The 16,025-nt window shown below is 39.1% G+C and overlaps 1 protein-coding gene across 2 annotated transcripts in view; it reads right to left on the bottom strand.

Annotated features, from left to right (window-relative positions):
• DAB1 (DAB adaptor protein 1) overlaps positions 1-16,025 on the bottom strand; it is a 1,094,329-nt gene that overhangs the window by 576,810 nt on the left and 501,494 nt on the right. The window contains exon 3 of one of the 2 annotated variants that reach the window (XM_045857163.1): positions 5,879-5,952. The exons of the other annotated variant lie outside the window; for it this stretch is intronic. The gene's annotated coding sequence lies outside the window, so the exon portion shown is untranslated. The remainder of the gene's footprint in view (positions 1-5,878; positions 5,953-16,025) is intronic. 2 annotated transcript variants of the gene reach the window in all.

Raw genomic sequence — 16,025 nt, 5'->3', positions numbered from 1 at the left:
TTTCCCTAACACTAAAAATAAGAATCCTCATGTTACAACTCCATCCGTTGCCTGGAGATAACATTCAGCTCTTCACACACAGGCAGATCTCCTCCAGCTGTGCCAATTTAATCCTGTTCTGTTGCTTCGTTCATTTTGAGTAGGATACCTTTGGCAGGTGAGGTGTTATGAACATCAACATGTTAAATCTTCAGTAAAGTAATTCTCCTGGGCATTTTTTTCCATTTCATTTCATCCAGGATGCTGTCATAATGTCTACTGATATCTCTAGGCTTTCCCCTTCAGTTCCTTAAGGAATTCATTAGTACACGTACCCATCCAACACTTCTTTTTGAGGACCTATCATGTGCCAGGCATTTTGCTGTAGCACTCAGTTGATCCTGGTGAGATGGGCAGTGTGTGTATGTGTGTGTGTACACATGCATGGTGGGGATGAGGAGAGGGTAAGCCAGCTATTTCTTCAACTTCGGCTGCTATTTAACGATAAATGTATGCAGAAGAGCAGGGTGAGGCTTGGCCACAAATGTGAATTTCATCTGTCACCTATATCCTCCATGTCTTCGTCTGGGAGCCACGCACCTGCCAATTATAGAGATTTTTCTAACCACGTTTGTGAGCTCATAATTGGTTGCCTATTCACATGTAAGAATAGGATGTTTCTAGAGTCACCTCTTCTACTCACCTTCCTTTGCTGGAGACGACAGAGGTTCTTTTCTTTGAATGGACATCTACATTATCCATTCATAACAATTTCATTTGTATGGGCTTAATTTCATCAGTTGGTTGTGTCAGTTTTTAAAAGTCCCTTCATTATGGCTTTTAGTTCCTTTTTGTAGTCAGCTCTATAATAGGATGGTCTACTTTCTATACTGGCTTTTTTGTTAGTTTTAAATTCTGGTTCATCTAAGATAATTTTTAGTCCTCCTTTCATATTTCAGTGTTTTACCATTTTTTGGTCAGCTCTATAAAATTTTTATAAGTATTTGATTTATAAGACTCACACATCTATACACACCCATTTTTTAAAGGAACAAATATTCACCCAATTTCTTCAACCTAAGCCTTCTTCAAAAAATAATTTAGGCAAAAAGTTATTATGCCAGACTGTGAATAGTGTAAGAATTTAGGTTATTACTGGTTCAAGATATTCCTTGTTATTAAAAAAATAAGAGTATACTAATTTGTTCCTCTGTTGCGAATTCTAAAGTTCAACATCTGATCATCATTGGCCTTTACCTACCCCAAGAGGAGCTAATCTGAGACCAATGAGGAGCAGCTTGGAAACCACAAGCATGAGCTGAAACTCCCTGAGAACTAACAGGAACCTTAGTTTGCCCTGCTTCCCAACTTGCTGATGTGGAGGACCAGTGGAACGAGGATTTTTTTCTCAAGGAACTAAACACACACATCGAGATGAGGAGCTGGGGAAGCTGGGATGATCCAGGGAACAGGAGAGCAGCTGCAGGCCCAGATGCTGTTTCAAGTCCATGAAGTGAACCCACAAAGTGAGTCAGCAGATCAGCAGCAGTGTGTGAGCTACAAAGTGGCTGCTGATTTCTTTCCATCTTCCAAATATCCCAAGAATGTCCCTGTGGCCCACACTAACTAGAAACATATAAGAAACTGAATTATGAGTCCTGGCCAGGTGGCTCAATTGCTTGGAGTATTGTCACATATACTAAAAGGTTGTGGGTTCAATCCCCAGTCAGGGTGTGTACCAGAGGCAACTAATTGATGTTCCTTTCTCACACTGATGCTTCTCTCTCTCTCTTCTCCTCCTCCCTCCCTCCCTCTCTTCCTCCCTTCCCCTCTCTCTAAAATCAATAAACATATCCCCCAATGAGGATTTAAAAAAAACAGCAAAACTGAATAATATAATTCAACCCAGCCAAGTGGGCACATTACTAAGCCACCACACCACGTGGGAAGGAATACTGTATCTAGGGGATGGTTGATTAGATGCTTGCCTGAGGCCCAGCAGCAACTCAGGGGTCCAGGCAGGCCTTTCCACTTTTCAGCACCCACGTCACCCTGCAGCCAGGGAGGGCTGCCTGTGCATCCACAGCTTTGGCTGCTTTCCTCGCCTTTGTCCCTGGAGATTTCCATTTTCTAAGACCAGCCAAAGAGTGGGAAAGTCTTCCCAGCTTCTCCTTTCCTTGATGCCAAAGATCAGCACACCTGCATTTGGTCTTTTAAGGCTTTATAATAGCTTGTATTATTATTTTAAGCAACAATTATAGTTAACATTTTTCACTGAGAATATATGATGTGTCAGACCCTTTCATATGTACTCTCTCATTAAATTCTTACAACTGTCTTATATGGAAAGTATTATTGCTACTTGATTTTTATTGATGTGAAAATTGAAGCTTAAAGAGAATGATTTGCTCAATGCGAGACAGCTGTTATGTGTTGGAGCAGAAATTCAAATCCAAGACATTCAGCTTTGAAAAGCAACACCACCACCAAAAATAACAGATAAGGGGAATTACCATGTGGTTAAGAACCTTCTCAAAGTTTGCAGTTGTGCTCCCTGGTATCTAGAATCTCCTACTTCCTTCCAAGTTGGAGCATATGTGATTCTATCAGAAGAGAGAGGAAAAGTAGAAGGGTAAACAGACAGAATGTGAGAAAATAAAAGCAAATGAGGAAGCATATACAAGGCACCAAAGGAATGAATTCAAGATGGGGGAAGAAGGGAAGAACAGCAGAAAAAATTTTCCTGTCTTATTACTATCCTATTGCCCAGATGGGAAGGCATAATGATGTCTCACCTATGATGCTACAAATGAATACAAATGAATGTATAGGCAGACACATCCTATCCACACAATAAATAGCCAACAGCTCAGTAATGCCAGTTGAAGACTTTCAAGCAATTTTAAAGATAACTTGTTGTGGGGTGGGGGGAAGCTAAAAAAAACCCACCAGAGAATGGGAATAGTGGTTTTAGCAATTATTCAGAATTGGGTCTCTGGGGAAGCTTTCTGGGCACTCTCAGGACGGGTCAGACCCTAGGTCATATCAGGGCTGGTTAATGAGAACAGGCAGGCAATCCTTCAAGTCTATTTCCAGGAGACAACAATGGCACAGAGGCCTTTGAAAATCACTGAGTGCATGCTGCTGTGCAAAATGCTGGCTGCTGGAGAAACGGAGCAAACCAATTGTGCAGCTCTCAGATGGGCATCCTTACTGTGCGCTTGGGTAGCTGTAGTTCAGAGCTGCTGTGAGCAGCTGCTCTGTAGAACATCCTTCCTAAAACCTTTTCTCATCCAGCATGGGGCTGCTCATTCCCTGAGGTCCAGCTCAACAGCCCCCTCCCTCTCAGCCCGGGGCTTATGTGTCTACTCTATGATTGTTCATTGTTTACCAGTCTGAGCTCCTTGAGCAAAGGGATTGTATCCAGCATTTTTTTATGGTTTCTATTAATGACATTACAAGTGCCTTGGGAAGACTCTCCAGCTTAGAGTCACTGCACTGCTCCCTCTTCTAAGCACATGCCACCCTGACTACTGAAAAGCCTGGAATCCCTTCCTTTCCAAGACCTCTCCAAGTTCTCTCTTCTCTATTCCCACTGACCCTGCCTGAATTTACTTCATCATCATCTCTTTCTAGGAATAAATGAATAATCTTCCAACATCACCACCTTCAATGCATGATTTGTCTCCACTTCAAAGGGACAGTATTTTTTCAAGTTGGGGAAGTGTTCACTGCTTAGGACTGCTCCCAGAGGTGAACGCCTAGGATTTCAACACTCCCAAAGCTATGCTTCACATTCTTTATTTTTTTTCCAAACCATGGGACATCTTCCCCAAAAGCAGTCCTCAGGGCCTCATTTGTTGAGTCTTCTTTGGTGTGTTGATGCACTCTTCCTTACTGAATAAGCCAGGAGAAGACTGCAGAGCCTGTCTGCTTTGACCCAGGTAGGAACAGAGACCCCAGAACAGCCCCACTGCCTAAAGACCAAGACTCTTTGAAAACAGGGAATTTTTCATCCCAGTGGCCAACACATGGCATGGTCACTGCACACCTGTCTCATACTTCCATCCCCCAAAGCTCTTCTGGGAGCATTGATCTTAACAATCACAGAAGATACCCATGATTGTTCCACTTTGTACATAATACGACAGACACTGGGCGCACTGTGGTGGCTTGGGGAGGGTCTGACAGCTGGTGAGCAGCAGAGTTCAGAATAAAACCTTTACTTCTTCCATCTCAGTAAGGCACATAGGTGAGAAAGCTTTTACTGAATCACTCTGGGTGCTTACTGATTTTGAACTTTTAAGTCATCATGTACCTATATATTTTCAACCCCTGTCTATAGGCAGAATGCATTAGAGAGATTTATTAGACAAGCAATCTCGAAAAGATGACTGTTTTCAGAAGCTACTGCTCCCCAGTCCTCCTTAGGTAGGAAACCATAATTTGTCTTCCCAAATTCACTTCACCTCAGAGAATAGCTTTGTGGATGCAAAAGCAGTAATAAAAGACCAAACTCAGTCCAGTTGCAAACAATCTGCCTCTGTCTCCACTGTGGTAAATTACCAGCTTCCCCTAGGTCTGGCAGTTACATGCCTGGTGAGCTCCTCTGAATGACCTGGCCAGCCTGCAGGGGAGAGTGCTCCCCTGCACCCCCACCCCCACTTCTCATTTAACTCTACTCATTAGAGGAGGCTGGAGCACAAGCCAGGTTAACATGTCAATAAGTCACCAAGGAAATGCAAAAATTGACAGCTGAGGAATCCCAGCTCCCAACCTTCTCCTATACAGACACACTCAGAAAACAGGTTTTTCAGCCTCCTCTCCAGGTCACTTAAATAAGTAGTGACATTTGAGTCCCTTGGAGTAATTAATTTCCTCTGTCTCCAATAGCTCCTCATATTTTTAATGAATTTTTACAAGTCTCAGATCCTCCAGCCTCCCAGCTCCCTCTCCAACTCCACTGTTCCCCAAGGTCCCATAACAAATAGCTACCACTCATATTTGCCTTGCAAACTCACATAAACTGGAAATGATAAATACATTAGCTGGGCTTTTTAACGGACCATTGTTTAATTTTCTATGCTTGTCTGGCTGGGGAAGAGATAAATATTACCTTGTGGAGAATAAGATTTCTACTTCATTTAAGGGGGTGTGAGGTAATCTACTGCAGGGAAACACACTCTGTTCACCCTAATGGGCAGTGCTGCTAATTAAAAGTGTTGGAAGGGACATCCATCCACCAGTCTGTGATTCATTCAGCATTATCCCTGGTAAGCAAGGAATAGATATTGGAATGAACACTTCTAATTTCTCAAAAGAATAGGCGTTTTCAATTGTACCTTCCTGGCTCCCCATATGAAGCAAATAATTCAATGTTGCCATTATTTAAAAGTGGAAGACCTCAAAATAATAGCACCTGCTTCTTAAGCTCATAAATCTCCAAGTCTGTTTCCTATGTAAACATTTATCTTACATATGGTTTGACTTCAGTTTCCACAACTGAGGATGGTTCCTTCTGGTAAACATATTGAGACAGGGACATTTGAAGAAAGAATGCTAACATAGTTGTGTTTAAAGTCAAACCAATCTGAGACTACCTAATATGTGAGGCTAAAATCCAGGCAGGAAAATGTAAGGCTCTGAATGACATTTACCAGGAACTTAAAGAGAAGAAAGAGAATCAATATTCTCTTTCTTTAACCACAAATACATAATAGACCAGCGAAAAGGTACCCTAAGCCCCAGCTGCCGAAGGCTCCATGATGCACCCCCCAGGGTGTTTTAGGTAGGAACACAAAGCATGACAGCCATCACTTCAAGAGGACCCAAAGACATTCCAGAGTAAATTTCCCAGAGAGAAAGATTTTCCTCACACCAGCAATACAGCTAGCTTTACCTCTGAGTTGTGCAAAAGAGCCCGTCAATCATGAAGACTTGGGGCCAAGATTTACCACCATATCTTGCAGAATGCTGAAAAACAAACAAAATATAGTATTAAACAAAAAGTAAACATTAATGATTTAATGGTTTTATTTTTCTCCTGTCTCTTTTATTCAAGAAACATTTACTAAGTTCCTATCGTACACCAGGTCCTGGAAATACAGAGATGGATGAAACAAAAACACCACCACCAACAACAAAAACATGAACAAATATAGCCCTTTGTAAGTAATTGGCAAGAAATGAGGCAGAATGCCTCTTAGGTAAGAGGGAGTCAGGATATGTGACTATGTGTGTCTATGGGTGCTTCTTCCTGAGATGTGTGTGCACACTGACACACACAGAGGCATGTAAGAATTTTGAAAGAACTTCCCCATATTTTAATTTGTTTGACTTCCTTAAAGGATTGAGCTCTTGCCTTGAGATCTATAAAGAAGAGGGCACTGGAAAAAAAGGCAAGAACTGTAAAAGTGATCATACCCTCTAATCTGTAAGTCACATTTAGGATTCCTTCTGGAGGAAGAAATCACAATTTCAGACTGATATTTATGCACAGAGATAGTCATTACAATGTAATTTGTAAGAGGAAAACAACCAATATAAGAATATAAAGTGAATGTTAGTATTTCTACATAGGGTAATCTTATGCATATATAAAAATAATTGAATTTTTTTCAGGATATGGGAAAATATATATAACAAAATTGTTTGTAAAGTTTGAGCTCATCTGTGTAAAAGTTGGTCTTAAAAATATGCCACTGGTTAATAGTGGTTAGTTCTTTATAGTATGATTGTAGGCTATTTTTCTCTTGTTTCTTTATGCTTTTCAAATTCTCTACAAACACTATGCATTATTTTTCTAGACAGAAAACAAACATACAAACAGAAGTTTCAGCTGCAACCTTATCATTTCTGTCCTAGGTCCCCTGTTTCATTGGGGACACCACATTCCATGCCCCTCAGCAATAACTTCACTCTGAAGGTAATGCCATGTTGAAATTATCCATTCCCATCTCTGTCCCCCTCTAGTTCTGAGCTTCACTGAGGAAGTCATTACACCCTGTTTAACCCTTAGTCTGTGAACCTAGTCCAGAGATGAGCTCATAGTTGTCACTCAATATTTGCTGCATAAAAAAATGAATAAGTGAATAAAAGACTTAATAAATAAAACTGACATGACAAAAATTACATTAAGAAAGCTGTTCATTCAAAATAATCAGTGACAATAAAAGTTAAGTTCCATTTGGATTCACAGAAGATAGAGGATGGCAAGCAGAGAGAGAGTCATTTTTCAGGAAAGGCAGTGGAACCTAGAAAAAGCCTATGGTTAAAAAAAAACAAAACTCAACATAATGGAATATCACAGCCTACTGATCTTCCTGTGTATTCTAAAACCAAGAATCTGTTTAAGGCAAAAATATTTATCTAGTAACAATATTCCATTACAGCAACTCAGTCATTTTACATGTTTGCAGTTGCACATACATAAACTAAGTAGTAGATACTTGTTATTACTTTTAATCAGCAATGGCTGGTTGACTCCCTGCTCAAAGGGAAAAAAAAGCTACAGGATAGACTATTGTAGTGTTTTATAAAATTCAATTTAGTTTATTAATAAAACCAGGGAAATATAGCCACAATAATTTACAGTTACATTCCTCTGAAGGTAGACCTGATTTGAATGCCATCTCTGTTTTTTAAGAGCTGGGTAATCTTGGGCAAGTTATTTTACCTCTATGAGGCTCAGTTTTTTATGTATAAAATGGCATAAAAGTAACACCAACCTGGTACGGTTATTGTAAAAAATAAAAAAAGGTTAGAGAATGCATGGCATTCAAACCAGGCTTCAAGCTCATGTTTGTTTACATCCACATCCAGAACTCTTAAATATGCACAAGTCTTCCTTTTCATCATGTGCCATGATGTATGCCCAGCACTGCACAAACATCTCATTTCATCGTCATGTATTTGTCATGAGAAGGTACTGTTTTTTTTACTTTATGTAATGATTTTTTTCTGTAACATCAATAGTAACATCTTCCCTTTCATTTCTGATTTTGCTTATTTGAATCTCTTCTTTTTTTTAATCACTAAATCACTTTTAATCACTTTTTAATCACTTTTTTTTAATAACTAAAGGTTTGTAAATTTTGTTGATTGTTTTGAAGAACCAATTCTTGGTTTTGTTGATTCTCTGTTGTTTTTCTATTCTCTATTTTGTCTTTAATCACGAATCCTTCAAAAACAGAAAAACTGATTCCCAGTTTTAAAATATTGACTATCTGAATCAAGATTCAAACCTAGAATGTCTGGTTTCAAATCCCAGTCTTATCAATTGTTATGAAAAGAAGGCACTGCATCTGGAATTGCACCCAGTCTTTGACTCACAACCAAATCCAGTTGACAATTTCACACATACTACTGTCTGATACGCTATGGCTTGAACTTATTCCCTTGTAGTCACACTTAAATAGCCTTCTATTTCTTTTCTTATTAAATATTTCAAGCATGAAGTTGGGTATAGACATAATTATAACAAAAATCCATGTACTGCCTCCCAGCCTGGTCACATATTATCATCTGTCATACTTGCTACAGACTTTCCTTCAAAAAAATTGTGAATAAATGTAAATCCCTATCAATTTCTTCCTAATTCCTCCAAGATAACTACTCTCCTAAAGTTTCATGCATGTTTTTCTGCTTCTGATACATGTTTGCTTCCATAAACAATATATTAGACTGTTTTGCATATTGAAAAACTTAGTTTGAATAGTATCCCATTGCAGGTGTCCATCTGAACCCTGCTTATTTTGATAAAGATGCTTTAAAGTCTCTGATACTTTCACAGAATTAGCTTCAATTCTTTCATCTTAGCATTTAGATAGTATTTGATCATATATTGATATTCTGACTTAATCATCAATACAGATGGACATTTGAACTATTTCCAAATTGTGCTAATACAAATAATGATGCAATGGACATTGTTATTCTCCTCGGGCACATATGTGAGATTTCTCTATGGACTTGTTCGGCCACAGCATAAAGTATATGCATCTTCAAAGTTATTAGATATTACAAATTGCTCTACAAGGTGGCACTAGCAATTCATATAATCCAGCATTAATTTACCTCATTACCAGCATTTGGTATTGTCAAACTTTTAATTTTTCCAATCTGATAGATAATGAAGTCTCTTATATTTTAACACACTTTTCTCTAAATTACTAATGAGATTAAAAATTCTTTTAATATTTTTATTTTATTATTTTTGGTTTCTTCTTCAGCAGTTTGCCTTTTTATATGAGGTCTTTTTATATCAGGAAGAAGTCTAGCCACTGTTAATATAATGAAAACAGTTTGTGTGACATTGATGTAACCTGATAACCAAGGAGAGTGGACTGGAATGCACATGCATGAACAATGATGACTTCACTGTACTAGCTGTTGAGTGAGCATGTGTACTGTGTGGCCATCATACACAGTTCAAAATGACTGAACAAATAGAGCAACAAATCTGAACCAAATTTTTCATTAACCTTGAACATCCTCCATGGAAACTATTCAGATGATTCAGAAGGCTGCAGCTTTGGACAACTGGTGATTGGCAGCTTTATCACGACAATGTGCCTGCTTATGCATCATGTCTTGTGCAGAGTTTTTTGACAAAATATCAAATCACCCAGGTGACTCAGCCCCACTACAGCCAAGATTTGGTGCCCTGTGACTTCTGCTTTTCCCAAAACTAAAGTCACCTTTAAAAGGGAAGAGATTTCATACTGTTGATGAGATTCAGAAAATACGATAGGACAGCTGATGGCAATTGGGAAAACTGTGTGAGGTCCCAAGGCACCTCCTTTGAAGAGAACTGAGGTATCATTGTTCTACATACAATATTTCTTGTATCTTATATTTTCTTCAATAAATATCTCTATTTTTCATGTTACTTGGATGGATACTTTTCTGACAGGCCTCATATACCCATTTTTCCATTGAGTTGTTACAGAGGAGAGACAGTACATATTAAAAGAAAAATAACACAAAATACCAAGTGTGTCAGGTGGTTATATGAGCCATAGAAAAGCCAGCAGCAGAGAAGGTTTAATCCACTTGGAATTGACATTCTTTATATTATGCGAGGTCAGGATTCAATAAATTTTCTTATAGCTATGCATTTTCCTGGTACTATTTATCTTAGTCTGTGATATCTACATTGATTTGTAATAACATATCTACTATAAACAAAGTTTCCAGTCAGAATAGTCTATTTTTGGGTTCTAGATTTTATCTCATTTGTCTAGCTTTTTAGAACAATTTATTTCCTTCTGCCTTAATCACTATAATTTTATTCTTATGGTTGATAGGGTCAGCCCATCCATCAATCCATTCATTATTATTATTCATAAGTATTTGTTGGGGATTTAAGTCATTGGGGATTTAATAACAAACTACACAGATAGTCCTTCCCTCTTGAAGCTTACATTCCAGGGGATGGAAACAGACACATGTGATTAAATACAGTGTATCAGATGGAGATATGTGGCACAAAGAAACATGTAGTGGGGGAAAAAAAGGAGCATAATGAAGGTAAGCAAATGAATTAGGACCAGGAGTTCCAATTCCAGCACCAGCACTTGATCATCAGCAACACTTGAGGTCTGCCTGTGTCCCAATGAGATCTGCCACATGAAAACAGCGGCAACATGCCAGGGCTACTGCATTTGTATATCCCCCCAAATCTGTGGCCAGTTGGATGGGATAGCAGAGCCAGTATGTATACTAATCATATCCAGGATCAGCACATTAGGGGCTGCTAATTTGCACATATTCAATCATAGCAAAGGTGTGAGCAGAACCACCACCAGAGGAGTCAGTTGCTGAGAAGTTCTCCACTGCAGAGTGTGAGGATCCTGAGCTCATGCAGCTCCAACTGCAGGGGCCTGCTGATGCTCCCTTCTGCCACTGGTCCTGGCAGTGTTTGGCTAAGGGTTTGGGCACTTGTTCTGACAAGAACCCTCATGCTGGACCAAAACCAGAGACAGTTTAGCAGCAATCGGGGCAGTGACAGCATCCATACCACAAGGCAATGAGGGGGCCAGCAGAGGTACCACCTAGGTTAGGGCTCTGAGACCATTTACCTCTACCCCAAATGAACAGGTTGGTGTGTGTGGAGTGTATTAGTAAGAATAAAGATTTAGTCAAGAGAGGCTAAATACTTTTATGTTGGATACTTCTATGCTATATTGAGTAATTCTACAATAAAAGGAAAATGTTATCTCTGGGTTTTATTTATTACATCAAAGATGATAGCTGAAAATGATATAGTTCATAGGTCTTAGCCCCCCAGTACCTTTGACAGACTGATTCATTTATTCATTTATGCATCCTTCATTTATCCATCCAACTATCCATTCTTCCATTCATCAAATGTTTACTCCCTGTTATACAATGGCATTCACAGTCAAACAGGGATAGAAAAGCAAACAATGACAACAGACTATGATTTATTCTAAGACAAAGTACTGGCTGTTATGAGAACACAGGGGCCACCTTGGAGGGAAGTCCATGTACTTCCCTTCAAAGCCAGTTAAAAGAAAAAAAACAACAACAACTTTGGCACTAATGCCCTATTTATTCCAGTTTCTCTGGGTCTTCCAGCATCTCTCCCACCTTTGCTCCTGAATCTTGCAATGTTCCTATGTCTACTGTCTTTATATCAATCACCCTGTCCTGCTCCTTGCTTTGCTCTTGGTCTTGATAGACTGTGGGTCTCCTTGGCTGCGATTTTGAGCATTTAGCTTTCCTCATTCTCCAGGAATTCTCATTCTGGGAATTCAAGTAGTTCATTAGCTCAGTTCTATTCTCTGGGAGTTCTGTGTCCACCCTTTTAAGCCTGATGAAGCAGCCTGTGTCTTGAATGAATTCTGGGAGGCTCCTGGGTAAAAGTTCCTTTGCTCTATGACTTGACATCTCTGGATGCCCCCCAGAGGCACAAGTACCCAGTGCAGGGCTGCCAGCCATGTGTGTCTGATGGCTGAAATTAAGGCCAGCAGGGCAGAAAGCAGATCTGCTGACACCACAGTTAGACAAGCTTGCACGGAGGTTGTAAAACACCCTTGGTAGAGCATACCAGTAAATTGTCCCACTAATTAGTTTATTATTTCATCTGAGAGATCAAATACATAAATAAAATTAATAAACCCTGCAAAATAAGTGCATCACTGGAAATAAAAGTATTTCTCAGGTCATTGCCTTAAACACAGACATTACATGCTAGAATAATATTAACACAAGAAAGGCAAATTATGCTGTTTTGCAGTCTGGAATGTACCAGCAGCAGCTGGAGGTTGGGGAAAGGGTAGTGGTGTGCTTTGGAATGGGTCAGAAAGCATGGATGGTGTTCTTTCTTCTGTCATTACTTGCACTGTGACCTTGAATAAGTCAATTTCCTCCCCTAACCCCACCAATAGCTCCTTTACTCAAGAGTGAAATAAGGGGGTTGGACTATTTCTGAAATAAGGGGGGTTTGTTCCAACTATGAAATTTCATGATTCTGGAAATCAAATGAAAATCAAACCTGGGTTATTATAAACTTAGTCAATAAATAATGCATAATGAATATCAATGAAATCTTAGAATCCATTATAATATTCTAATATGGAATTAAAAACTCAGAGTGATCTTAGATAACATCTAATCCAACACTCACTTTATAAGTGAAGGGAAGAAAAGAGGACGGACCTTGTATTCATTGAGGGCCCATTATATACCAAAAACTATGCTAACAATATTCACATATCAACCCCCCACAACATAAGCTCAGGGAACAAATAGAAGGTGGCCAAATCCAGAGAACAGCAAAACTGCGTTTCCTATTCCCTAGCCAAAGGCTTTTCTACCAAACTGTGTTTCATCCTCTAGCCTCTTATTTGGGCTCCAGGCAGCTCTCAGGTCTCTTGAGTGGAGGCCGCTTGTGTTGACCCTTATGTAGGCCATGCACACAAGTACAAATGGCAAAAGGAATAGTGCAGTAGAGATGGGAGAGCCCAGCTACATGACTCCTCCCAGGCATCAGGGACATGATATGTATACAGGTTCTCCCTTTAGGACTGAAGCACTCACTCCTCCGAGTCTGGAAGTGTGTACCTCTGAGAACTTGGAACTGAGTCCCTGATTTCCACGCTGCCCAGGACCGAAGGTCACCTTCTCTTCTGGGGTCAGTCTGCATCCAATGACTGTCATTGAGGGGAGCCTCCTTGCTTCAAAGCTACACCATTCTGTAGGGATACCCCAGCTTCCAAGCCTCCCATGGAAGGGGATGAGGCCTTTGTTGTGACTGCATCACTGTTTACCTCTCCCCTCTGACCAATCCTGATTCCTTCATTTTCTAGCAAATTTTCTATGTGCAAATCTGCAGCCACATTGGCTTCCTGGGAAAAGTCAATTGGCAATGCTGTGACACTTTCAAAAGATAAAGTACAAACCAAAACTCAATTCAAGGGAAGAAATAGTAAGAAAGAATGGTAAATTAATATAGAATAACAAACTTGGAAAGAAATCATATTTCATGTTGAGGCTTCTGGCCTTGGATGGTCTGAACACAAATCAGGTGTGGTTAGAGAAGACTGCCTAAGGTGCCTTCTAGAAGGGGAAATGGAGTCTTTATGGATCAAAGAAGGCAGGGAGGCTGGCGGCTACCAGGGCAGGGGAGGCTCTGAGGTGCAGTGGAAAGGGCACGAGATTTGGAGCCAGATGGAGCTGTAGTCAGGTGTTGACTCTCCCTATATAACCTTGGCCATGGTATTGAACTCCACAGAGCCTTCGTTTCCTTAAGTAAAAAAATGAGGATAATCTCTATCTTGCATTGACTTTTCTGATCATTTACCTGCTTTCACACTATAATAGTGAAACTTTCTCTAGAATTATCCCCAGAGAGAAAATGGTGCAACTTCGCAGTAATGATTTTATCTGAAGGGTCCTAACATCTCTTTTGTGCAGCCCCTGCTTGGTCTCTAACTCACTAGGACACAGTGCAGTGAGCTTCTGGTGGAGAGTAGTAACAGAAGAAAAGGTCCTGGTGACTTTTAGCCTCAGGAATGAAAGGAATGATGGGACTTGAGGGTGACTTGAAAAATTAAATAATGTGAGGTTTGGAGAAGATTTAGTCTCTTGACTAGGGAGTCAATGAGACACTTGGCTTTTCAGAGTTTTTTGTTTGCTTGCTTGTTTGTTTTTAATTTTTTTTAAATTAAAGCATTTTCCCCTCCAGGTTTTTGTGTTAAATTGAAACAGATTTATTATCTAAAAAGGTTTTGTTTAGAAATTGTTGCATCACTCATTCATTTGATATACAAACATGTAGGGCAATGAGACAGCCATTGTTTAGAATCATGTATGAAGTATTGTATTATGGAAGCAGAATGGGAGGAACATAGAAAGTCAAGCGGTAGGTCTGGGACAGAGAGACACAGATGACTTCATAAGGGAGAGAGTGACTCTTGAGCAGTAGTTTATAGGCTGTTAGATGGGAAAGAGACTAGCACAGTTTAGAGGGCAGAGGGAAGAGTGCAGTCACCATGCAGAGACGAGCTCAGGGGGGTTGCACTCAGGAGTCAAAGGATATGGCATGTATATAAATACTCCCTGGGAAATGCAAGGCTGGGGGAAAATCATTTGATATTCATTCCTGACCATTATACTGAAATTCCAAATTCTTTGTTTTCCCACTGCCAATAGTTTAGAATTACTTTGCAATTTGAACCACCATACTGATTGATACTGAATTCAAGCATTCTAAGAATTTGAAAAATATATGTCATTATATTTAAAGGTATATAAGTAGATCCTCAGAGACAAAAAGAAATGTGTCCAAAGTCATACATTAGAAAGAGGTAAAGATGGGATTCAAAGAACTTCAGACCTCAGATAATCAACTTCTTCTACTAAACATCAGTAACCTGAACATTTTATGACTCATATGTTTTTAGACTTATTACCCATACAATGCAGTGCTTTGTTCATTACATATTTTAAATTATCTATGGTAATGAGAATTAAATATCTTTCTCTCCCAGTATTTTCTATCATATGGATTTAAAAACCCATAATCCATTGCTTGATGTTGAATGAAAGGCATATGAAGACACATCTCAGGCTATATGAACTACCACTCCTGGGTTAATTTATATTATTTTAAAGTATTCTTGTGATTCATCCTCATTAATATAAAGTTTTCTTTGTTGACGTGCTATGTACAATGTTTAAATGGCTAATTAAAATAAATAAGAGCACAGCAAGATCAAAGGCTGCAATGCAACTTGAGTTTAATTCTCAAAGGTCAATTTTTAATATAAATGTAAATGTAAGTTAATTGATAAGGGAGGGATAGAAGCAAAATCCATGCTAAAGTCTTAGAGTCCATGAGGAGGCAACATGGAGTAGTGAGAAGTGCACTCCTTTGGAGTGAACTAGGTATCAGTTCTGCAACTCAGCACAAGATTTCAACCATTCTGAATCTCACTGTCCTCTTTCATAAACAAGACTGCTCCTGGATGAAGTGAAAGAATGTAAGTCAGCAAGGGCTTGCTGCCTGTAAGCAGTACACCTGTTATTAGACTCTGAGCCACTGCCTCCACATCTTTAGTTGACCTGAAAAATATGGCTTTGAGGGAGCAGAGACAAGTTGATACAGACAAAGCAAAGAGTTAAATTTTTTTTAAACTAAATTTTCTATAGTATATTAGGAAGGAAGTCATACATACATATTCAAGTAACTCTAAGACTTACAAATTGTGAGCTATCTGCTCTGGAAATTTGGGCTCCTGGCATATTATAGATATATTTATCTTTCTTTTTCAACACATGCATAGTAAGGTGAATTGTTTCTTCTAAATTATTTCAAGTACTATGTAAATATTTATAACTTTAAGCCAAAATAAATTTCATGCCATAAAATAAGACAGAGATTTGAAGAATAATATGGGCAGTATAACAAAAGCCTTAAAATTTGGTTAAACCCATGATCTACTTTTAGAAACTCATTCTAAATAATTATGAATATATCCAAAGTTTCATCAATAAAGATGTCTATGTATCTTTATAAG

Source organism: Phyllostomus hastatus, unplaced genomic scaffold, assembly GCF_019186645.2.
Source record: "Phyllostomus hastatus isolate PE091 unplaced genomic scaffold, TTU_PhHast_1.1 phas_contig_147, whole genome shotgun sequence".
In the NCBI taxonomy this organism is placed as follows: Eukaryota; Metazoa; Chordata; class Mammalia; order Chiroptera; family Phyllostomidae; genus Phyllostomus; species Phyllostomus hastatus.
The sequence above is the reverse complement of the archived record's forward strand: the minus strand, read 5'-3'. Positions and strand labels throughout refer to the sequence as shown.